General features: G+C 42.0%; 1 protein-coding gene across 6 annotated transcripts in view; it reads left to right on the top strand.

Annotated features, from left to right (window-relative positions):
- The window catches only part of Arhgap26 (Rho GTPase activating protein 26), a 410930-nt gene that overhangs the window by 31333 nt on the left and 353670 nt on the right, over positions 1-25927 (top strand). The window lies entirely within an intron of this gene.

A 25927-nucleotide genomic window follows, 5' to 3' on the forward strand; every position in this document is an offset into this window, starting at 1 on the left:
CTTGGCTGATTTTTTTTTTTTTTTAATTTTTACACTTTGGAATGTTTTTCTTGAACATGGCTTTCACTGTTTCCTTTGGGTTTGAGCTGGGGAATTTTGGTAGTACCCTTTTGCATTGTGGTTTACTTATCTTCCCATCCACCTCCTGTCATCTCTAAGTTCAGGTCTATGCTCCTTATGCTGGGCTGGGAAATAGTAAGCTTTGCAGTCCTTGCTAGAAACTGTTTGCAATGCCCTGTGTGCCAGAACTGTAAATCCTGCACACATTCTCGCTCCATCCTCAAAACAATCTTGTAAGGGAGTGATACTATCACTGTTGCCATCATCTCCATTTGTTAGATAGGGAAAGCCGTGAGATCCGTTGGACAGATACTGCATGCCCCTTTTGGTAAAAACAAAACATAGGATCCTTAAGCATCTTTTGAAGTTAAGGATTGAGTGGGTACCTTACCTAAATCACAGGCTCATTTTCTAGGCTGCTTACTAAGGTATGAGATTTAGTAGAGGGTGTGTGTGTGTGTGTTTCCTTCCTTTTTCTTTTTTAGAACTGTTACCAAGGAGATGGATTGCCTTCTAAAGGCAAATATGATGAGGAATTCTGCCGTCTTTGGCTACTTGTGTGTTTGAAGAATGTGGCTGTACCCAGCTGTTTTCCTTGCAGGCAAGAGGATGAAAAGGCTTAGTCCTGGGCTCTGGTGGCTAGACAAGCCCTCTCCCTTAGGGAAACTGCATTTTCCATGCATGAACTTAAATTCAGGCCAGTCATTTTCATCGCTAGTGCTGGCCATTGGTCTGAGGTTCCATATACCCTTCTGTCTCTTGAGACTAGAGTGGGCATACATGTAGGTCAAGTGTAGTAACCTTATGGAGAATATGGGTCATGTTTAGTAACCTTGTGGAGAGCAGGGAAAGCCTAGACTGACAAGAACATCAAAGAGGACCTGTTCCTGTTTAAATCCTTGCCTGTTCCAACTGTGAGTTAAAAGGATAAAAGCTGTTCTGTAGGACTTTCTACATGAATGAAGTATTTGTTTTACAACAAATGTCCATAGAGTTTGCTTTTTGCAATAGTGGCCACGATTTTGTCAATTGTAGCCCAGTTCTATCTATATCAGTGCTGATGAACTCTATAAATGGATGTGTTGAAGTTGACATTATTCAGATTTCATTTGTCTTATTTTCTGGCTATCTCTAATTATAAGGAGTTTGCTTGTTTAAAGTTTGATCTTCTTTTGTTTTTCTTGTCCTTAATTTTAGTGGAAAGCTTCATGAGATCTAGTAGAAATGGAAGAGAAGAAGTTACTGTAATCATTGGCTAAAATGGCTCCAGAGTGTTATGGATTGAAGTTTGTCTGTTTTACTGAAGGAGAAACAGGCATTGGAAAACAGTTTGTAATGACTTTATTGAGCAGCGCATGTACCAGAGCATTGCAAATTTGGAATTAGTTCAGGGATATTGGCATAGACTCTAGAACTCTGGTGGCAAGCTTATATACTTTATTGTTTAAGAGGAAGGCCTTGGGGTCCACCCTTCTAAACTGCAGTCTCCCCACCTGTAGTATAGGTATAAAAGTACTTGGGCCTACTTGCAGAACTAATTCAAGGATACAGGAAGTTGCTAGTGCATATAAAGTTGTTTTGTGCAGTGCATGAGGATGTATATTTGAGCCTCAAAATATAGTACATAGGTAACTGGTAGAGACTTTTTAATCCAGTGTTACATAGATAGTCATGATATTTGGAAACTTTATCTTTCTGGCCATTATAGTTGCTTTTTGTATTTAAAGAATATGCATTTTCTAACGTTTGGGAGTTGTATAGGTTAAATCTTGAGTTACTAAATAAAATTAGGACACTTGGTTAAATTTGAACTTTAGATAAACAATAAACTTTCTTTATATAATATGTAGGTAAATATTGTTTACATCAAACTTAACCAGTTGTTTTGTTTTCTTATTTGTGAAATCTGGCAACTGTAATTTCATTCCATTGTTTCCCCTGTTTGCAGTCTTGTGGGTACCTTTATGATGACTATGAATGAAGAGTTTCAGATGGAATATAGCATATAACTTTATTTACATTTGCCCCATAGCTCCTTTTTGTTGTTGCTAGTAGAAATCTTGCCTTTCACAAATAGTCCCACCACCCGTTAAGGCATTGGTTATACGGTAGCCAAACTCTCTGATGGCACTTCCTTCTGTTTCATTATATGCTGATCTTATGATGAAGAGGACACTGGGCATGGAATTATAAGAAACCTGTAATGCTGTCAGCAGATCTTCCTGGAGGAGCTAGTGACCTACAGGCCAGGACTGTCTAGTGCCCTGCAGGGAAAGAGTCCCAGGCATTAGTAATCAGTAGGAAGCTGTGTGTCTCAAGGGGGCACATGAATAGAAAACGCTTGGATGCAAAAGAAATAAAAGACCTGGACATTGATAAGTGAGGGATTTCATAGAATTTCACAGAGAGCTAGGACTAGCATGTGTCAGGATATTATAATTTACAGAACACCTCCTTTTTGACTTTGCGTCAGCACTGGTAGGTGCTTTCTGCAAAGCACTGTCACAGTAATCCTGTAGCAAGCTAATGAACAAGATCCTATAATTACCCCTGCCTTCCAGGTGAAGAGGAAGCTTGTACTCTGTGATGGAAACTAGTACTACATAAAGTTGGTCTGACTTAAAAAATTGTTCTGTCTTGTCTCCTTGTGAAATACTGAATGAAGGTCAAATCATATGAATTTGCCATTATTTAACCATTTTATCTACAAAAATGATGTTTTGTAGGGAGATAGATCTTTCTCAGATGAGAAGGGAATCAAGAGATGTAGGGAGAGGAGAAAAAGAGTAGGGAAAGGGGTGAAAAAGAATTAAGATGTGTTATGTACATGTATCCATTCCACACAAGGAATGTAAACATTATATATTGCAAACATATGCTAGTAAAAAAGATGACTTTGTACGGTTTCATCATAATCCAAACAACCTGACCCATGCTATATATTACACAGAAGTAGCTATTATATAACTATTACACATAACTTTGTGAGGCCGGCTCAAGTGAATTAAATATGAAGACCTAGTTAAGGCTTACCACAGAGGCTTCTGGGAAGTTAGATTTTATTCATCCACTCACCCACTCATTGGCTCACTCACTGAACAGAAAATACTGTATTTTGCCACGCATCTTATATTAGCATAATTGCAACAGATTAAAATATTTTATTATGAAAAATTTCTCTTCTGCCTATTTGTAGTAATTATTTTTTTACCCCCAGGTGACCAGTAATCTGTGGGTTTTGTCCCCCTCTCCTCCTGTGGGGGATTGAACCCAGGGATTTGCTGTGGTGCATTCTACCTCTGAGTTCCATCCTTATCCCTTAAAAAACAAACAAACAAAACCCCCAAAACTCATGTTTTTGAGATAGAATTTTACTATTACTCAGGGTGGCTCTGAACTTGTGCCATAACACCAGACTCACTAATCTGTGTATTGTAATTTCTAGAAATTTCATACAAATGGAGTTCACACTATGTGATCTTTTGTTTCTGGCTTTTTTCATTCTTAACATAAGATTTTTCTAAGTTTCTCTTTGTTGTAGCATGTATCACTGGTTTATTCCCTTCTATTGCTGAATCGTATTCCATTGTATGTTTGCACCACATCTGTTCATTTATTTCCTGGCTGGTAAGCATTTGGATTGTTTCTATTTGTTGCTATGCTGCATCTTGCTACTATGAATATTTTGTACAAGTTTTAGTGTGGAAGTATGTTTTCATTTCTCTTAAGGAGATAATCAAGAGTGGAGTTGCTGGTCAGTTCATGTTTAATTTGAGCAAGTTTGAGAAGAGAGTGAAAGTGGGTTTATTTGAAAGCTGAAACGTGGGACTGATTTTGCATCAGACGTTAAGGTGACTATGACTTGTAGTGAATACCAGGCCTGGAAGGATGAACCAGTCGACTGTGGTACTGGGAACTTACAGTGGCAGCTGGAGTTAGTCGGAAGGACACTCATGTTCTTTCTGCGGTGAAGGTTAATATTGCTGCTTGGCATATTCAGAGAGTAGGCAGAGGGCTCTCTTACTACTGCTGTCTCTGGGTAAAGGAGTTGAAGTATAACCTGTGTAGCTGTTTTCTCCAGTTAATAATGACAGTAATGTTGGTGTGATGCATGAGATTACTAAGAGGGAACTACAATTGAGCTGACACTGTGCTAAGTGTTTTCAGGCATGATATAATTCGATTCTAGCAGCAATTGTGTTAGATTGGTGAGGTTTGTTCAGTTTTTGTGTGAAGCCGCATAGGGTTAAGAATCTATAGTAACCTGCTCACTGAGCTTGCCACTGCTGAAGGATGTAGAGCCTACTGCCAGGAAGGGCCTGGACTGCTATTCAAACTCAGTCTGTTTCCTTAAAAATCTGAGCCTCTAGAGGTGAGCATTTTCTACCCCAAATGTCATTTGTAGAGGCACAGCACTAGTTCGTTTAGCAGTGGTTTGTCTTAGTACTGGTTTGTCTTGTGCATGAGAAGGGAGCCAGGAGCAGATTCTGTCCATGAACTATGCTGAGCAAAGCCTCCCTGAGGCAGCCTGCGGGCACTGCTGTGTCTGACACACTTTATTTGCTACCCCTCTGTCTACAGATGCCTCTATTGATTCAGCCTTGGGAAGTCTCTGCCCTGGCTGCCCTCCACACCCTTTTTGTTGATATATCCTCAGAATGTTCTAGTTCACACTCGAGTTGTAGCCCTGGCTCCTGAGCCTGATGTGACTGCTTGCTCTGGTATTCATGGGGGTCTACAGATTGTGTTGGGCTACTTGCTGGTGGCCTCCCCCTGGCCTGCCCTTTGGAACTGGGGACTTTTTACCTACTGTCTTACAAGCCATGTCCTAAATGCTGTGTCATTTCCTAGTGAGGAAGACGGGTAGAAAAGGAGAAACTGCAGAGTTCTCTCCATTTCTCTTTAACAGTATTTTATTTTAGAACGCTGATCTGAGCAACGCATTGAATCTTTTTCTGCTTGTTAAATTCAGCTATGGTTTTTAAGTGGTAAAATCTCATTCAACTAACTTCTATCAAATTTTGCTTAGTGGTATTTAAATATGGCCCTGAAGGACGGATTCGGATACCTTCTGAGAAATGTGTGAACTGTGCAGCATCTATCTATACAAACCTAGATGTTGAAGGCTACCACTCACCTAGCAAATATGGTATATTTATTGTCTTCTCTGTGGCCTATTGTCAGTCTTAGGTTCTGTGGGGCATGATTGTAATTTTCTCCTTCCTTTTTTTTCTCTTTTTTCTTCTTTGCAGTTTCGTATTTGCCTTAGTTTTATGTTAGCCTATGACATGTAGCTTGTGCTATTTGCTCTTGGTAAAATGAAGTCACTGATGTATGAAGTGGCTAAGTGGATAGGAAGGGTCTGGCTAGACAGGATCAAGAAATCGTGTATTTTGATTGCTAGCTGCTTTTCTTGTTATCACTTGGTACAAGAGGCTGAACCTTGCCAGGGGGTTCTGACTGGAAAGAATCTGAGGGCCCTCTTAGGCCAGGTAAGGTGGCTAGAGCATGGTCCATCTTTTTGGGGTGAGTTCAAGATGGACCAACCTACTCTTCTATTGTTGTGGAGGATGCTCTCTCCCCTGCTGGCTTCTCTGGAAGTTTCTGCCAGTGAGGGAGAGATGTAAAGAAGCTTTCCCCCCCTCTCTTTTCCATGATATATTCAGGACATATATTTTATCCGTATGTGGCCCATGACTTGTTAAGTGTATATTCTAGTACTTTTCTAATACTCGTGGCATCTCACCCATCAGATAGTTGCCCTTTTATAAGTGTTTGGTGACTGGGTATTCTGATTTTAAGTCATTAGCTTTGTCTTTTGTCAGAAATTTGTAGCTTGATTTTCAAAGGACTTAGTTGAGTACAATTAATTGCATAAAATGGCAATGTTAAAATTTTAATGTAGAAATGTTAAAGTAGAATTCTATAAAACATGGGTTTTTAGTGTCTTTTTTGAATGATCGTATCAGTTTTATCAGTCTATGTTAGACATTTTTATTACTCACAAAGTGTATTTTCATTGTAGAATGATTAGAAAATACAGATAAGCAATAAAGAAGAAAAAGAACAGGAAAAAAAAAGCTTTAATTAAAAGTCCCTTGAGAGAAGCTAGGCTGTGAGGACCTCTCAGAAGGAGGGGTCCAGTCAGGTGATACAAGGCATTATCATTCCTGTGCTCATCCTGCTCTTCCTTGTTCTAGACACTAAAGATCACAACAGAGGTGGGCGGGATGGGAGTGGGTGCTCTGAGCATGTCCTAGAGAAAGTCAGAGGCATTCATGTGTACTGCTCCATGCTGTGAGCTCCATCCTGCAGGGTTCAAAAGTCCTGCTGTTCATCCACCACTGGCAAGGGGTTATTCAGTACAGCTGGCTAGTTCTTCAGCAGGAAGCCTCCAAACCACAAACCAGACAAATACAATCTAGTCTTCTTCTCTTATTCCTCCTGTTCTGACTGGAGCCATCCATCCACCATCCATCCACTCATTTATTCATTTCTCCACCTATTTGTTTATTCATTCATTCATTCATTCATTCATTCATTCATTTGTTGTTTTAGTGACTCACTCAGTTCATTCATTCATTTATTCAATACCAATTCAGTGTATACCTACTAAACATTACACAGTGAGTGCACTTGATTCTGGGAATGCAATGCAAATAAAATTAGTTCTTGCTCTCAGAGAGTTTACATTAACAACAGATTGTGGTATCACCACTTCCCTTTCAGCTTTTCCTTGTGTGTCTGTGTTTAAGATGCCATGAATTTGCAAGTGGGGCCATTTACCTCTCACCTGGAGCACATTGAAACCCTATGTTCTATTCTAGAGCTCACCCTCAACACCCATGGTCAACCTGCAGCTAGATCATTTCCAACAGGGACGGTGCGGAAAAGGCATCATTTGACTGAAGTCTTTTCAAAATGGAACTTTATTTTTGTTTGGGAGGGGCAGGGGAACAGATCACAGAGGGAAGGGTTCCTAGCTTTATCAAACAGAGAAAGCCTCATTGTGTGTTGTTGTTGGAACAGGTCCCAGAGACCTTAGTGCAGTTCTTTGGACAGGGCTGAGCTAAGCTACCATCCCATAAAATAATAGCGAAAAGAATAGAGTGGAATGTAGGGTAGTATCAAAGGGAGCTCTGTGTTTCAGCCCTCCAGGCAGAGGCAGGACTTCAGCCCTAGGTCAAGCCCTGTTGTTAACTTCCTAGTATCTTAATGAACATGACTTTTGTGTCTGTCCCTCCCCCATCCTCTCCCTTTTCTCCCTTCCCCTTCCTTCTTCTCCCCTTTCCTCCTCTTTCTTCTCCCTCCCATAATCATGTAGTAAAGATTTTTGATGGGAAATTTGGGAACTCATCTCCGTAAACTCCCTTTCCTTTAAGCCATGACATACCTGGGTGGATGCGTGTGTTGCAAGGATGGGGGCATTTGCTATGGAAAGCAGAATGTTCCAGGAAAGCAACATTTCCCAAACTTTAGTCATTTCCATCATTAATTTTTGCTACATTGACGTAACACCTATTTTGTTGTTTAGTGTTTTTTCTTTAAGTGGAAGTACTTGTTCTTTTCAAAAGGACATTCTTTGTTCAGTTAAAGGACCAGTACACTTTGCCCCAAATAGTAACCATAAAAATCAGTATGTAAGCCCTTGTGTTTGTGTGATACACAGTGTATTATTACTACGCTGTGAAGCTGTGCATGTTCCACACTTTGGGAAGCTTCCTTGTAGACTGTAGTAGCTCTGTCCAGCATATTCCTGGAAAGTTAGGTAAGTACAAATTCCTCCTTCCAGTGCTTTGCCCCCGTCTCACTCTGCCATGCTAAGACGAATGACTGGCTACAACTCAAGTTATAGCTTATTATGCTCCAGGGACTGTCATGGAATTTGGAAAAGGTACATTTTTGGCTGCCCAGTGCTCTGCCTTTGCATGGGCTGCCCCTTTTCCCATCTTCTACAGGCACTAGGCTAGGCTCTTGAAGGACGGCTCAACACTATGGGTACCAAATGACACTGCCAGAGCTGAAGAGCAGAAGGTGCAGGCACTGAGCAGTGTGCGCAGATGCAGCTGCCTGCCTGCCAGGTGATTTCTTTCCCATCTTTGTAGCAAATGTTCTCTACCCTGTTTGGCAGAAAGTAGAAGCCGAGCTAGGGTGGGTCCTAGAGGCCAACAGCGTAGTGTCTAGTCCTGGGCCTATTCCTTGTAAGGTAGAAAAAGTAGCCTCTTTTTGCATTTATTCAAGAAATAAACATTACATATGTATGAGTCAGCTGTTGCTCTAAGGCCTAGAGGTATTCTGCTGAACAAGATGGAGGTGGTGGTGGGATCATGCCTTTGCAGAATTTATTTTCTGCTCTAATTCTCATCTCTTAAATGAGACATAGGAGTAGTGAGCTAGTGTGAATGAAGTGCTCAGCCCAGTGCCTGGCTCACAGCCACTGCTTAATACTGGCTATTTACGTATAATACTTGTGTGTCCAGCATTGCTGGAGTCTTGGACCCCATTCTGATCATTCCACTTCTGCTTTAGTATTAAAGTATCCAGCTGAAATATTCTGTCTTTCTTTGATGTAAGTCATTCTTGGAACCCCTCAGCCTATAGGAGCTTTGCATGGTTTCCAGTTTCTTCACTTATTGATAGGATTCTGCATTTTTGTCATACTCTGAAATAAACTTAGCTTCACTTAGCTGCTGTGTTCAGTTGATGTTCTCATCTCTTGGATGACATGTTTTGGAAAGATTCTTTTGTAGTAGGGTGTCCTATCTCCTGGCAGTCCCCACAGTGTTTCCTTCTTCCTTCCCATCGTGTGAGGGTTGTCTGGGCAGACATCCTGCTCTCGCAGTTGCTATAGGGATTTATTTAATACAGATCTTCATAGGCAAAGTCCACTGCAGTGGAGCTGGTTTAAAATAGGGATAGGCATGCACTTGACTAGGTGGGAGTTTGTGTTTTAATTCCAGCCATATGTAAAAGAAAAATTCTATTCTTCATCTCTGTGTAATCAGCAACGCAGATATAAAACAGCATTGGTGACATGCTTCATGGGGTGGTTGCTTCAGAAGAGGCACCATTCTGCTTGTGCCATGCACAGGTGGCAGGGAACCAGGTGATAGGAGCAAGTTGGACACTGTGTTATTACTGTTCTAGGGCTACCATAACAAAGTACCCCAGACTGGGTAGTGTAAATAGCAGAAATTTCTTCTCACACAATTCTGGAGGCCAGAAGTAAGATCAGATGTTGGCATGTCACCTCTTCCCAGGGCTCTGTCTCTAGCTTGCTGATGGCCATCTTCTCCCTGTGCTGCACTGGTTTTTCCTCTGTACATGTCTGTATCTGTCTCTTTGTTATGTGGTCACCAGTCAAGTCAGGTGAAGCCCCACCTGTATGACATCTTAATTGCTGCTTTTTTTTGGAGGGCAGTTCTTAGGGTTGAACCCAATGCCTTTACATTGAGCTATGCTCCTGTCCTCTGTTTTTGAGACATGATCTCACTGAGTCACTAAGTTGCTCAGGCTGGGCTTGATCTTGTGATTCTCCTCAGCCTCCTAGAGTACTAACATTACCCTCATGTACCACCATTCTGGGCTAATTACCTCTTTAAAAGCCTTATCTTTAAACACAGTCACTTTCTACAGTACTACGAATGTGAATTTTGGGGGACATTTTTCAGCCCATAACAGTGTGGTTCAGGAATGCACTTGCAGAATGCACAAGTACTGCCAAAGCCTTGAGTTTACTGAGTGTATTCTTTGAGGACAGAAGGGAGGACCAGAAGCCTAACTAGCTTTAGACTTGAGTGTAGACGTGTGGCTGTCATTACTACCTTAATATAATCTTGCTGGTGACTAAGGCCAGTTGGCTGCTTCTCAAGGGGTGGGCCAGCTCTGAGGTAGGTGGACAGTTTTATCTACAACCAGTAGGTAAGATTTTGTCACTTACTTTTGCAGGCAAGTCCACCGTAGTGCACCCTGACTGCTTTCAGATGGGGTTTGAAAAGAGGAATAGGGATACTTGGGGAAGAATTTGTTGATGGTGAAAGGGTGACTTTCTCCTCTAGACGGGACTCAGGATGTCATCAGGAGTTGGGAAAACCATGGCTAGAGCTTTCCAGTAATCTGTAGTCCTTCTCCTTCCTATTTGATGTGCTGTAAACAGTGACTGCCTGTGAGAGGGGTTTTTAGCCTGTTGACTTTGGCTGGGATGTAGCACAAGGAGACTCATCAGTTTCCAATTCCTGTTCTCTCAGGACATTAAGTATTGCAATGAACTGGAAAACTTTTCTTTAATAAAATTGGAGGAAGAGTCGGGGTGGGAGGGGACTTGAACAGGAAGTTCAAGAAGTTCCACTGTGCCCTTCAAAGACAGTTTTGTCTCTTGGGTTATCAGTATTCAGTGGCTTTAGACCCTCATTTCAACAGTGTGAGGTACATACATAAAGTTTCAGCTAGTTTGTACTAACATGATACGTCAGCTAGCTTGGAAGGCAGTGTAGGATGTGTGTTTAAGGGTGCGTGCTCTGGAGTCCCGCTGATTTCCTTTTAGAACCTGGCTCTGGTGCTTCTCACCAGTGTGACTTGGGCCAGTTATTTAAGCTCTGAGCTTTGTTTTCTGTACCTGTCAAATGAAAGAATGGTATCTACCCCATGGGGTATTGTGCAGAGTATCAGTGGTCAGTAATTGTTAACCATTTGGTAGCCTCTGCTCTTATTACCAATGTGGGATTGACAACAGGCTCTTATTCTAGTCAACTGGCCATCTTCTTATTCAAAGATAGAATAATACTGTATTATTTGTGGAATTATATGATTTTAATCAGGTCCCAGCTTTGTGTGCTTTTCTGTTTCTAGCTAAGAGAACTCAACTGTAATCTTTTTTGGATAGAGTCTTACTGTGTAGTCCAGGCTGGCCTCGAATTCACAATAACCCTCTTCCTCAGTCCCCCAAGTGCTGGGATTATAGGCATGCACCACTGTGCCTGGCTCAGTTTTAATCTTCCTAGAACAATACTCTTTCAAATGAGAAAGAATTAAAAAAAATTACATTTGGTGTTTTTCATACATTTAAAGTTAATTTCATGAATAAAAAGAAGTATCCTAATCGACGAGGTCAGTGTATTTATATTCATCCCACACATTTATTGAGATGTCCCTGTAACTGTCTTGTCCCTTACCCCTGATTCCTTCACATTCTGTACTCACACTGATTCTCTGCTTTTGTCACCATAGGGCCTTTACACAAGCTGCTCTTTGGACCCAGAGCGCCTTTGCTACTCCCCCCCTCACTGCTCATCTTTCAGGCTCATCCTAACCTCAGTTTTTCTGACTAGTCTTTCTGGTTCCCCTGTGCTTCTACAGCACCCTGATTCTTTCCTTGTGCAGTACAGCGTTGTCTCTAAATGTATACTCTTGGTTGTTTGTCTCATCAGTAGATGAGAAGCCTGTGAAGATAGGAACTACGTGTTCTTTTGACGGGGAGGGGTTCACATTAATATACTGAGTGTGGTAGCACTTCCATGCATAGTAGACAGTGAGAAAATGTGTGCTAAATGAATACATAGATATTGTGTTGTTCAAAGAGTGCGTCAGATATAGTGGCTGCCGAGAGAGACTTTGTTTAGTCCCTATCCTTGAGGAGATTCCAGTTTCTTAGGGGACACAGTTAAGTAGTGCCACAGGAGGAGATGAGTGAAAATGGAGTTGACAGGAAGATACAGTCACTCTCTATTGGAGAAGGAAGTCGTCGTTAGGAGGTACCACGGCTCCACTTGGTGTTGGAGAAAGAAGAGTTGGGTCTGAAGAAACGGGAGGAAAGGGCACATGAGGTAGAAGGGACTATGAGCAAAATCTTGGAAAGTTCGTGGATCAGGGAAGGGGAATCATGTGGTTTGGCGGAGGTCCAGCTGGCTTGCAGGGAAGGTGTAGGAAGGGACTTCAGAGCCGGGTTTGGCAGGCCTCCAGTGGGCTGGTTGGGAGGAACAGGGCCCTGTGGAAGGTCTAGAGCAGGCACTGTGCTCAGAAGACAGTTGTCCCATGTGGTTTGCATGGAGGCAGGGGATGCTCAGAACGTGCGAATGAGGGGGTTAAGTAGGTCCCTAGAAGAGAGAGAATAGTGATGGGCCTTGGTCACTGACTAGATGCAGGAGCTGAGGCAGAGGGAGGAGATAGAGAGGGTGATGAGAGTTTGTCACTTGAGTACCTGACAGTTTAATCACTCTTTTAGATGAAGCATCATGGAAAGCACCCAGCATGGTGCCTGGCAGATGTGGGAAGTTTGGTAAATGTTTCTTTTCCCTGTGCCAGAAACAAGGAACTCAGGTGGGAGGGAGGGAGCAGCACGGAGCAGCATTCATTCTTTCAGCAGAGCACTGGAAGAGCAGGAAAGGTGCTGCTGAGGGAAAGTGTGGCTGTCACCTGCTGAGTCATTATAAACACGAGACAGCGGGTTTGGGGAAGAACTTGGGGGGGCTGTCTCCCTTTGAGAGTAAAAGGGAGAAAGGGAGAGCTACTGAGTGCACAGTCAGCCATAAAGAAGGACACACTTGAGACGTGGATGTACCTTGAAGCCATATTGGCAAGTGAAATAAATTGGATACACGTGTGATTATTGTAGTGTTTCTCAGGTGTGAAAAAAGTGTAAATAAGGACAAATGTATACTAGATACTGTGAAATAAGAAAATGTTCAAATGGGAAGGGGAATTAGGGAGAGTGGAATGGGGAAAGGAAGGAAGAAGAAAAGAGAAGAGAAGGAATAAATGGAAACAAAGCTTTTTGTAAATAAGGAGGGAAAAGGGTTGAAGGAAAGCCAGGGGAATGGGGAAAACAGAGTCAAGTAGATCATCACAGGTGCAGATTCCCTGTGATGGATGCGATCATTATCTACACCTAACATGCACCAATAAACTCAATGAAAAGCAAACCAAAACACAAAATAAAACATTCCCTTACAAGATTTGGGATCTCTTTGGCCTTTGCAGAATTAAGCGTTTTAGTTGCAGCTGACAGGTTAATTTTCTGCTCTAGGCTTTAGGTTTAGAAATGAGATATGAATAATAGGGGTATCAGAATGGGCTGTGGGGTTGTAATTCAGGCTCTAATTTCTTTCCCTGGGTGTGTCATCTAATCCTCACCCTAAGAATGTGGTTTCTGTTCCAGCATTTGTTAGGAGTCCTGACAGCTTGGCTCATGGCAGAGTTCCTTAGTTTTGTCCTGACTGGAAGCGTATCTTCCCTTTTACCCCCACAGGAGCACAGAGAAGAGAATAACCATATACCAGTTACTTTCTTCTTCTTCTTTTCTTTTAATTACTGTATTTAACCTTTATGACCCAGGTCCAAGGCAGGCTCCACTGATTCTTGTTGTGGCCATCCAAGCCACAGGTGGCTGCTGTATCTGTTAGGTGGCACAGTATGTGTTGGTCTGTGACCTCTGCACACCTTGTTTCTTGGTGCTGCGTCCACAGGTTGGCATTGCTGGCTGGGGTCAGGGACTGGCGCAGGAGGCAGGGCTTTTCTCCTTGTTATTTTGCAGCTGCACTTTTTACAGTCCCTTAGATGCTGGGTTTACTTGGCCCTTTAAAGTCATCTAATGAAGCAGGGTCATGGTGGTAAGAGTGCCAAGTCTGGAGTCTGGATCTTCTATTTTGAGTTATATCATCCTGGCAGTCACTCAGTCCAGTTTTCTCATGTGTAAAATGAACAAAATGGCATGACCATCTTCACGGGCTCTCACGAAGAATAAAATGAAGCAGTAATTTTAAAGAGCTGGTTTATACGTCAACACATTTGACTGCAGCTACCATCATTCTTATTGTCTACCGTTTGTGGGGGGAGAAGCTCCAGTGTGCATCTGCCAGCTTCTTCCTGTGATACCTGTCACCCAGAGTGACATGGGAGTGCTCATTAGAATTTCCCATCTTGTTTCTGTGATAAGGCCCAAGCTCCATCCAGCTCTAGGGTGTGTATGGGAAGAATGCTTCTCTGGCTGCTAGGTGTTTATCAGTTCCACCTGAACATCATAGGCAGTGATGAGCAGCACCGTCAGTCTTAGGAGTGATTTGTGTTTCTTTTTTAAATAGGCGTAGCTGTCTGTTCAGATCAGCTGATGCCAAAAAGAGAATTGTACTGTGGGATGCTGGGGTATTCCATGTACCCCAGGGGCAGGAAGTATAGCTGGCTTGGAACCAGGGATTGGGAAGTCAGGAACCTGAATTGTAAATACTTTCTCCCCGAGCCTGTTGGTGTCCCTCTCACATGGACCAGCTTTCTGTCTGAGCATGCATGAGGTAGGAGGAGGCAGCCCAGCCCTGTTATAACACATTCTTTAGTTTGCATTTCCAGCATCAATTACCAAACACCTCCATGCCCTAATTACAAGTTCTCTTGAGTTCAGTTAGGTCAGCTGTCCACTGTGGTCCATACAGTAAGGAGACTGACTGGGGTGGTGTGCATTGCCTCACCTGTTGATAGGTCCAGACATGCGGGCAGTCCAGTCACCTACACCTGCGGCAGAGCTCTTGTGCTTCTGGCCAAAGGGAACACCCTTTCTCCTCTCATGGCCAGCTCTGCCAGGCATAAGCAGACTGAGGCTTCAGTTTAGGTCTTCTGGAGTTTTCCAGCATAGCCACCCCCTTGCATATCAGGTTTTATAAAATCCCCAGTCAGTTCCAGTTTCTGGATTGCACAGATAGCATTTTCTCAAGAGGGATGATTTCATGTACAGGTTATATGGGAGATGATTTTAGGTGGTAGAGTATCAAAATATTTTACCTTGATAACTGTTCTGTTTGGAAAACATAACTAAGAATCCAACCCACAACTATTATAACATAAAAATTTCCTTTCATAATGTAAGTAAAAATGAATTTATTTTAAATTCATTATAAGTTTGATTTAAAAAAAATGAAGGTAGATTGTGAGGAGTTGAAATTGAGAAATGTTAACTGGTATGATTTTAGACCAGTGGGCTTTCTCAGGAAGCATGGGATACCCTTCGAATTGTAGGCAACAATTGTGTCTCCTTTTTTTTTTTTTCCCATGGGTAGAAGGTGAGTTTAAAATTGTTTGGTTTAAAAATTTATTGTACATTGGAGCTTTTTAAGAGTAATATTTTGGTAGTTGCAGTTTATCTGCCCAGCAATTCTGATGTAGCATTTAGAATGACATGCATGCATTTATTTCATATTTAAGTGACTAAAGTGGATCTTTCTTGAATTTCATATTGAGGAATATTGCTTAAATGGGCTCAGGACACCCAGATGTTGAAAATCCATTTTTGATCCGTCTCAGTGTCCTTAGGATTATTGTTCAAACTTGTGAAACTTTCGTCAAGAATTTCTGAGGTCTTCGGACACAACATCGTTAGGTCAATTTTTATCATAGATTATTTTCTCTCAACAACCCTATTGTCTTTGGATTTGGCCCTCTTAGACCTTCTTTGTTCTTGAAAAAAGAGCAAATTGAGGACTAAGAGGTCAAGTCTTTTTTTTTTGAATACCAGGAATGAAAATCACAACCTCATGCTTGCCAGACAGGCACTGTGCTGCTGAGCGTATCCCTGGCCCAAGAATTCAGGTCTTTAGATGATCATAAATCTGTTAGAGAGACGTGCCTGGCCACAGTGGTTGTTAAAAGACATGCTTAAGTGTGTGTGGCAGCAGCAGCCTCTACAGCAGCCTGATGGATGTATATCAGGACAGCAGTGGGGTAGGCAGAGCTGGACTTTGCCCTTCCATTTAGAAACGAGAGAAATCTTTTCTTTTGACTGGATCTGGATCCCTGCTTGTCCCTAAAAGGCATAATAAAAAACAATAATAATGAAACATTTTTTAAGCACCCGCAGTGCACCTGGCTTACTGTGTATACATTTCCTTATTCTTTCCCAGAACACTGAGAAGTCTATTCTTAATTGCATTTTACAATTGAGGAAACTGAGGTTTAACGCAGGAGAGGAGGAGAGTTGATATGCTGGGCCTGTCCTGGGCTAGGATAGACCTCATGGTACCTGGGAAGGCAGTGCCAGGTAGTAGTGAGATCAAGCTGCCTCTGCTCAGGCAGACCGAATGCCAGAAAGGACTCCTTGAAGTGTAACTTGAGCTAAAGTTGAGTAAACTGAAACTCGGAGTCAGGTTACAGAACTTCTTGAGGTATATATATTTTAAAGTACCATTAGTGTGTCCCTCATCTCTAAGTCTTCTTAACTTTAAGTCACCTCCCTGTGAACTGAGGGGAGAGAGGGAGAATTGCCTACACAGGGGACTTAGTGGTCACAGGCACGCATCTCTCCACCCTACCTCCAGCTAGTTTGTTGTTGGCCTCAGTAACTGGCAGGCTTCCTGAGGCAGAGCTGCTTAACATTGAATCCATGTTCCTTCAGAATTTCCTTCACTGAACCATAGTAGCCCTGTGAAATTTTATGTGCATGTGCTCTTGTCTACAAGAGATATTGCTAGACTGTAGCTAGGTGGCCTTTATCCTTCCTCATTGTGGTTGGGGGGTGGCAGCATTGGTAGCATCTGGTGAGTTGTCAAAAATGGCAGTTATGGGCCTCAGGTGGTCCATATTGGAATTTTACCAAGGTACTCAGATGATTCGTCTGAACATTAAAATTCTAGATACACTTACCTGATGAACTCTCCTTGTCAATTTCCAATGCATCTTTGTGCTAGATGATTTAAGGGGAAAAAAGTAGTGTTATTTTTACAGCCTTTTAGAACATAGAGTGCCTCTATGTGTAATGTTTCTCATTTTTGTCCTTTTGTCATTGGTGCTCAGCTGATCATAAATTGAGTCAGAGCTAGATAAAGGGATTTTTGACCTGCATTGGCTGATTGACATCAGCTATTAGGTTGGCCATAGGTGGCACCTGCCCCAACTGTTTGAGGAGGAAGTAAAAAGTTGGAGGTGATAAAACATTGACCTGTTAAATGTAACTCCACATAAGGCATTTCTTTTGGATGTCATTGTGAGTTTTTGGAAAAGATAGCTTTTGCTTCTGAGCTTGTCATGGTTATCTTGGAGAGGTCTTTGCTGGTCCTTTTGTTTCCTCTTCTTGCCTATTTGCCTTGAAGTGGCTTATTTTTTTATCTGTTGCAATGACTTTTTGAAGAATTGCCAGTAATGGGGCAGGTTAGTCATATTTGTCTGGAGTGTTGCCTGATGACTCACAGTTAATAAATGTAGCCCACTGATGTCCAGGCATTTTCAGGTTTGCAATTATGTTTTCTGGCTATATTCAGTTGGACTCTGTTCATCTCTGGAGGAGAAAGTTGTCTTCATTTTGGTGTATATTAATCTGGCAGCTCCTCTAGTTAAAGCTGAACTTTAATCTGCTGTTGAATATTAACTCTCTGTGAGTATGTGAGTGAAAACCCTGCAGGATTCAATTTCAATGTAAGTCCTATATAAGAAACAAATATCATACGATACCCAATCTATTTTTTAAATTCCTGTCACAATTGAAATTCATTCTGAATTACAATAAGCCATTTGTGTTGTTTGGTTGTGTGTGTTTATTTTTGGTCCTCATCTGGAATGTGTGATGCCTTATTGGTTACATGAATGTCTGCCAAACAGACTGGAGCTGTTGAAGGCTGAGCCCCACATTATTCTCTGTTTCCCTAAGCCTGTAGCACAGTGCCCAGCACTTGGGGAGCAGTCAGTGAATATTTGCTGAATGACTGAATGCTGTCCATGAGACACGCACTGCGCTTAGTGCTTTAAATACATTCTGTCATTTAATTGTCTCACTGTTATGGAGCGGGTAGTGTTATTCTTCCCATTTTACAATTGAGTAAGCCAATTGAGTAAGTCACTTGGCCAGCATCTCTCAGCTGTTGAGGGTGGGGTCGATCCTGACCACCTGACCTTGAACTTTCACCAGACCTGTGGAACTTTAATTCTCTCCAGGTAAGGGCAGTGACCTGCAGAAAGTCTTGGTATACTGTAGGGCTCCTTACAATGATAAGTGTGCAGAGGTACAAAGCCTGGGCCACGCTGATGCCTGGCAGAAGTCAGCATTCTTATGCTTCTCCCCTCTGGGTTTTTCTCTTCATTCTTCTGCAGAAGTATAAGCACAAATGGCCAAGCACATTTCCATTTCTCCTTTTGTCTGTCCTTACTAAGGCCTGGCTGTAGGGTCTCTGTGACTTTTGACACTACTTTATTTTTGGAACAAATTGAGTTATACTATGTAATCCAGTGTTAGTGGCAAACATCTCAAAGCACTGGTCACACACATTGTGGAGGAAAAACCTGTTTCCCTTCTGAAGACACAGAGCTGTGAGTCTTGTTTGAAACAATTTTCTAGATAATCCTAAAAATTAGTGCTCTACTGTCATACTTTAATAGGAATGTTACGGGGTGCATGTTAACACATACTTGACAACAGTAATTGCTTGTGACAGCTTGTAGCTTCTGGTAGTTATTTAAAGGTGGGCAGACTTACTTTAGGTTTTTTCTCCTTATCACTGCTTTCGGCAGAATGATTTGTTCCTGCGTAAGGCCTGCCTTGCCAGAGCTTTCACCGTTCCAAAGTGGGCATTTTATTTGTAATTCTTAAAAGATCTTTTCTTTCTGTGGTTTACAGGTAGAGCAAAGCAATAGTTGGCTATTATAAGTAGTTTAAGGATCATTTCACTTGTTTTTTCCTGTGGCCCTGGACTGGGTATGACTCATGCATACATATTTTGAGATAAACTCCATGATTAGCTGCACATCATATTTGTTTGTTCATGGAACACTTCCAAGGTGGTCACATTTTTGGTTACTTTGCTGAAGTTTACCCTCTCCCCTCTCTCATTTGATTTTATTAGCACCTGTTTGTGTTAATAATGTTTACATGCTTGTGTGGAATGTAAGGAATGTACATAACACATGTAACATGTACATAACACATGTAACATGTACATAACACATCTTAATTCCTTTTTTATCCCTTTTCTTTCCCTTCTCCTTCCTTCTTTCAGCTCTTGATCCCCCTCCCATTTGAGAAAAATGCATCTCCATGCCTCCTATTGTCTTTATTTCTCATTAAGATACTTTAAACTTGTATGTCAGATTTACTTCACTTTGTAAGGATTTCACTTAACATTATGGTTTTGAGTTGCATCCATTTTCCTACAGATTACTGAAGCCCATCTTTATGGCAGAGTAGCACTTTACTGTATGTAAATACCACCTTTTCTATATCCATTCATCATCTGACAGCAGATATTCCTGAGATATTTCTGGGATATTCCTGTCAGCTGAGTTCCTGAGAGTGTCTTGTTCTTGTTGAGCAGAGCTCTTTACTGCTTAGTTTTGGATTTGTCAATATGGGGGCATTTGAAAAACCCCAGGGAACTAAGCCTCTTTGAAGGTTGCTCCTGATCAAACATTTTACCTCATTCTCTTTGACAGACAGAGCTGGAAGTGTGTGTTCTAGCCCTGGGACCTGCAAGTCTAGCTGATCGTCCTGCAGGGCTGCAGCCCTAGCAGCTGTAAAAGCTCCAGAATGGGAGCTTGACAGGTGATTTGTTAAATTATTACCCATGGGTAACTTCTGGTCTTGGTGCCAGGAGTGTGGAGCTGGGCAGGATTAGAAGGATTATATAGCCAGCAAAGGTAGGAGCGAGGACTGCTGGCTGCCACCATGCCTCCTTGTCAGGACACTCACAAAAGGCGATCCTTGAAGCTGTATCTCTGGGGCTTTGCACAGCATATAAAGAATGAAGGATTCGTGCACAATACATTGGCTGCAATAGGCTTTTCTAAGACCTCTTAATAGAGGGTCATCCGTCCTCTGCTGCTGTATGCAAAGAAGTAGGCTGGTACCTTTTACTAATAACTAGTAAAAATAGGCCGCCAGCTCTTTGTACTCACTTATAACTATTCAGTGTTTCCTGTATGTTAAGTCCGTGTTATAACTTCCCTACAATAAGAACAAAAGGTACCCTTCCTTCTCCTTCATGCTTGGGAAGTGGGTCATGCCATGGGACAGGAGTAGTTTTTAGGGCCCTGCCTCTTGATCTCTATTTCCCAGTCCCTGTGCCACCTCCATCAGGAAGGGTACAGAGTGAAACCTCCAACCTCCAGCAGTGAAGGCCTCCTCCTAAGAAAGCCCCCAACAACCTCCTAAGTAGTTCAGGTTGTGGCAAAGAATGCTGTTTTCTAACTGTAGATCTTGAGGATAATAATGGTGTCTCCTTCACAGGATGATTGTAAGGATTTAAATCAGTTAATTTATTTGGAGTGTTTCTAATGTTATCTAACATATGATACATATTCTTTATTTTATTTACCAATCAGTTGATTTCTTTCTTTCTTTTGTGGTACTGGGGTTCGAATCAGGACATTCACGTTAATCTGCATACCCAACCCCTTTTTTTGTTTTTTAAGTTTTGGGATAGCGTCAGGCTAAGTCACCAAGTTGCCCAGGTGGGCTTGAACTTCTGGTCCTTCTTGTTCAGCCTCCTGGAGGTAGTGGTAGTGGTGGCGGATTACAGACATCTGCCACCTGCCCAGCCCAACTGTTTGTTAGTAGTCATAATCACTATTATTTCTACCTACTACCATCGTTATTAGTGAACAGGGGTGGGGTCTTTGCAGAGGATTGTTGGGAGCTTTCTCTCAGGAGAAGGCTATGTGGAAAGAGGCTTCTTTCATTTGCTGCAGGAGGTCACACAGTGCCCCTCCTGTTGGAGGAGTGCATGGGGATAGGGATATGGAGACCAAACAAGAAAGACTCTAAGGTCTGGGGTCTTTCCCATGGCATAGGCCCAGAGGAGGTCCTTTTCTGGAGGCTGCCTGGGTGTTAGAAGCAGAATCCATTCCGTTGATATTTCTTCCCTGTCCACAGGCCACCCAGAGTTCAAAAGGTTATTATTTTTCTATTGTACTTCCTTAGCAGAACAATAAAGTCCTTCTAGGACATTCAGAACTTCAAAATTATTTTTTTTTTTGGAAAAGCTAAGTTGCCAGCACTGAAGGATAGGGCAAGAAGTAGAAAAAAGCCCTTATTCCATAAGATATTCTAAAGTCTTCTGTCCTACAGAAATTCCAAATCTACAAGGAGGAAACTTTTGCTGAGTCAGAAAGTATCATATATAGATATCCTTGATGGAATCAGAGAGAACATAGCTTAAAATCTGCTGGTGACATGTTGCTTTTCCTCTTGCTGTCTGTCTTCCTGTTGGTATTCGTGAAATTCTGTTCATGGTGCATGTGGGCATTTAGTTTGTTGTGCCTGGGGAGAGATGATGAGAAAGCACTCAGAAGACCTAGATTTTGTTATGGGTTTTTGAGTCAGCCTGTGTAGAGTTACTTCTGTGCTTTATTCATAAAACTAGAAATTAGAAACTGTTCTAGCTTCCAGGATGTCAGTAACCAGTGAGACAGTGCTGTATTTGGGGTTTGTTTTTGGAGGAAGGGGTTATGATATTTGTTTAAATTGTGTTTCATAGAGTTAATGGGCCAATGAATGGATACTCCTGCTATTATTGTTAAGGAGTGGGTGCTGTCTCCTAGGTCAAATTTCCAGAGAAGTGAGGTCTGGGCATCCAGTTGGCAAGTAATGCTGGTGTCCAGGTCCTGATGCAAACTTTACATAACTAACTCATTTAATCTTCACCACAGTCCCCTGGGTTGGAGTTGTCTTGCCCATTTTGAGGAGTGGGAAATTAAAGATGACTGAGAGTGAAGTAATTGATTCAGTCACAGTGTTCTCATTCATGGATTGGCCACTTGCTGAGTTTGCATTCCACGCCAAGCCCCAGGGTTATCGTGGAGAGCAAATCAGACCTGGTTGTCAGTGTGGTAGTCAGGATGTCCCATGATGATTGGGCTTCACACCATGACTTGTCACCACACCATACTCCGTTTCATAAAATTTTAGTGGTGGAAGAAACAGGAGTTTCTTGAGCGCCCTGAGATATGCCAAGGCCTCAGGTCCCTGGTCACATCACTGATTATGGAGTCACTCTTAGCTCAAGGGAGTCCACAGACCTCTCTTTATTACTACCAAGACCTGCTGTCTCTTGCTATTACAAATGCTGACTTAAAAAACATTTTTTTGGGGGGGGGGGTACAGGGATAGTACTCATGACCTCACATTTACCAGGCAGCGCTTAGGCCACAGAGCTAAATCCCTGGCCCTAAAAATTTTTAAATTTGATTAAAAAGGTGGTATAAATGTTAGCCATGTCCTTGCTTTCAAAAACAGAGGATGCTTAAGCAGAAGCCAGCTTTTTTACTTGATGACTCGGGACTGTCATTTTGTTTTTCATTGATGTACCATGTAATTTTGAGTTTGCATGTTTCAGTTTTTCATTTTCTTGCATGAGTCCTTTGTCATCTCACATGATATTAATATGATTTTTTTTTTCGGTGCCAGGGATCGAGCTCACTACCTCAGTGCTTGCCAAGCAGGTGCTTATGCCTGGCTGAGCTAAATGCCCAGCCCTATTACTGTGGTTTTTGCCAAATGTTTCTCTGTCTTTAGTTTGGCTGTTTCTAATATGCTGTGAATGAGGAGATGGGGCTTCTGGGTTTTTTATTTTTTGTCATATGAGAAGCAGAGGTTGCTGGATGAGACCTGAAGAACCAAAGTCATTGGCTTTGTGCTAGCCACCCCCACCCCTCAGTACTTGGCCTATTGGTTGATTACACTATGATCCTATGTACAATTCTGTGGCTGGTGGTCTTACTGCAACCCTGAGCTCTGCAGGAGGTATTGAGAGATCAAGTGTTGGAGTCCAGTGAAGGTGGGCCCAAATCCTGGCTCTACCACCTGTTGCTTTGGGATCTGAATCGACTTCTCATCTGTAAGCGAGAGTTACCTCATCCTGGCATAGCAAGCCTTCTGTAAATGGTGGTCTGTGTTGTTAATGATGTTAGTGGTATTTCAGGGTATTGGTTGTGGAGGTGGGGGCTGCATGACCAGTGATAGTGTCCAAGTAATCTTGTAGAGTGTGGGTTAAGAACACGGGCTTTAGAACCACGAAGCCTGGGGTTCAGTATCTCCAAGAGAGCTCAAGGTTATAGCAAGACCACAGTCACACCTGGGTGGCTACTAGTAGAGGAGTATCATACAGAAGTCAGAAGTATGAGCACTTGAGTTACTGTGGGTACATGTTCTTAGAGGCTTTGTCACTTACTCTTTGGGTGACTTAAGTCTAGAGATGTCTGAGGATGTAATAGAACCTGCCTGTCAGGATTGGTGGGAGGGTTAGATTAATGCATATACATAGTGCTTTCAACAGTGCCTGGTGCAGGTAGATGCTCAATAAACATCAGTCCTTACTACTCCTGGCATCCAGACAGAACTGATTTTATTCCAGTGTGTAGCTTATGCTGCTGCTTTTCTACCCAGCACCATAATAGGTTTTATGATCACTCTTGCTGGTCATTTTATTCCTGTGGCTTTTCTTGGTTCACCAAAAAGGCTTAAGTGGAACCAACAGATGGTTTATTTTGAGAAGAGTTACTCTATTCTGAGAAGTAGATCCTTTGTTTTGTGAGGTTCCCTGTATCACGTTTCCTTATCTGGGCCTCAGCCTGGGCCCACTAACCCCCTGGCAGATTGTGTAAAATGCCAGAAACATTCAGGAGATGAAATATCTGTTCAAAATGCAAAGTGTGTTGTCTTCTTTGTTATCTGCATCCCCCCCCCCTTTCTTTTTGAGACAGGGTCTTGCTATACAGTGGCCTTGAGCTCATTGTGTAAACCAGGCTGGCCTCAAACTTGAAACCATCCTCCTGCCTTAGCCTGCCAAGTGCAGGCATGGGGCACCATGCATGGCTCCTTGAACCCTTTTTTTAATGGGAAAAGTTTTGAGGGTTATTTGTGCCCTTTGTGCTATTCTATTTTTACACATTTAATTTATCTTACTGCAGTCTTTTCTTGGTGAGTTTACAGTATATGCACTACAAAATGAGTCTTTATGGGTTAGGGTTATTTTACTTTCTTTAGGTTTCCTAGTATGTAGTTGATAAACTGGATCCTTCTCAGTCAGTTCTAAAATGTTTGAGAAAATGAAATAAAAAGGAAAAGCATTGAGAAAGAAATTAACAAACACATATTTATATTTTCTAAAGGGTTTTTGTTTTCACGTGGTGTTGCTTTTTTCCCTCCCTGATAGGTAGTTGTCATTAAAATACTGGGTGTCTTTGGGAGAATTTAAGAACAAAAGGTTTGCCTTCATGAGGTATCAAGTATGTGCAGAGGATTAGTGATTCACAGTTGCTATGAAAATGAATGGTTTGATTTTGCAAGGTCTTGTCATATCTTTGTGTTTGGGATGGGGGCAGGAGCTCCCTGGAATTCTCAGGGAGAGAGAGCTACTACTTGGTCAAATGTGGAGCTGCCCATCTCTGTAAGATACAGCCTTCCCCTGTAAGACAAACCAGTGTGCTAGGTGGTCACAGCAGATAGCAGGCCCCTCTTCATCCTCCACCATCCTGGTCCTTGTCTGCAGCCTGAAGCAGCTGGAATAACTGCATGTGGCTTTTACCTAGGGTTTGTGCGTGCTCCTGATTCCCACCGTTGGTGTGTTGGCCACTGTGCTCAGAAAGAAAGACCCAGTAGGATTCCGTAGGTTAGTGAGTGCTGGTATTGTATTAAATCAAAACTCATGATAAGGAGAGGAAGCTTTTTGCAGTTCCTATAAACTTTCCTCTAAATTTCCAACGCTAGAACTTGGTAGAAGAGACAGAGACGACCATATTCATGTGTCCTGGATAACATCTGCTCCCTCAGTGTGATTAATAGGGCTCGTTTTTCATAGCCACGCTTTGTGTGGATCACACAGGTTTCTTTGAAACTTGTCAAGAGGAATGAAATTCCTATTAGTGGTATTTTCCTGATACATCCTAACAATGAGGCCATTTCCTCCTTCATCCAAATCAACAGGAAAGAATGATTCTGTGGATGGTTGTTATAACTCCTACCTTGTTCACTTCAAAAAGCTACAGATAGGCAGAGCAGAGGGTGCTTAAGATTGTCCACCCAAAGTGTTATGTGATCTAATGGTATCTGTGCCAGTGGCTGCTTGCCACAGGAGATTAAAAAACAACATTGATAACAACAACCTTTGAGGTTAATTGGCTAGTGTTAGATGTGATAATTAGGAAAAATGTAAAACCTAAAAGTAATGGATGATGAATTTCCCCAGTGTCATCTGGCCAAGTTGGTAACAAAACCATAATGGGTGCCCACGTGTGTCTGTCCCTCTCTGTTACCCCCTTCTATCTGCCCTAATGGCTTGGTGTTTTCAATTTATGGCACTGTTATATGTTTATTCCCATCACACAAGGGTTGAACCAATTCAGAGCATGATCTGCTGTTTCCATTAAATGTCGTGAGGAGGTAGCGTAAGCAAGATTGAGGCTCAGGGATTTCTATTGTTAACTTGGGGAGAGATTAAAGGTGGATATTTCAGACTTGATGAGAAGAGTAGGAAGAGGCAATTGGTGTGAGGAAATATTGCTACAGGGTGAACCTTTTCAAGCCTCTGTGAGTTAAGTCATTTCCCTAGAATGTTGGCCAGGTCTCAGAAACACAGCACATGGAGATGTTATTCATGTTCAATAAATGTCAAACAGCATCCACAGATTTATAGGTTTATAAATCCAAAGTAACTGCTGTTAAGGTTTCTTGCAAGACCAGAGTTGCTCTTTTTTCTTAACAATTCTAATAAAATAGCTTGTCACTGTCTAATGTGGTTTAATTATCTGGCTGAGACAGTACAGTGATTTTTTTAAATCTTTTAATGTAATCGAGAATGACTATAGCAATGATTAAAAATTATTTTGTGGTGAGATGAGTTGTGGTAGAAGGGAAGGAAAAGAATGTAAAAAGTTTCTAAAATCCAGGATTTTCCAATCTGTGTTAAAT

Source organism: Cavia porcellus, unplaced genomic scaffold (assembly GCF_034190915.1).
Source record: "Cavia porcellus strain 051 isolate PalLab524CR breed Dunkin Hartley unplaced genomic scaffold, mCavPor4.1 scaffold_21, whole genome shotgun sequence".
In the NCBI taxonomy this organism is placed as follows: domain Eukaryota; kingdom Metazoa; phylum Chordata; class Mammalia; order Rodentia; family Caviidae; genus Cavia; species Cavia porcellus.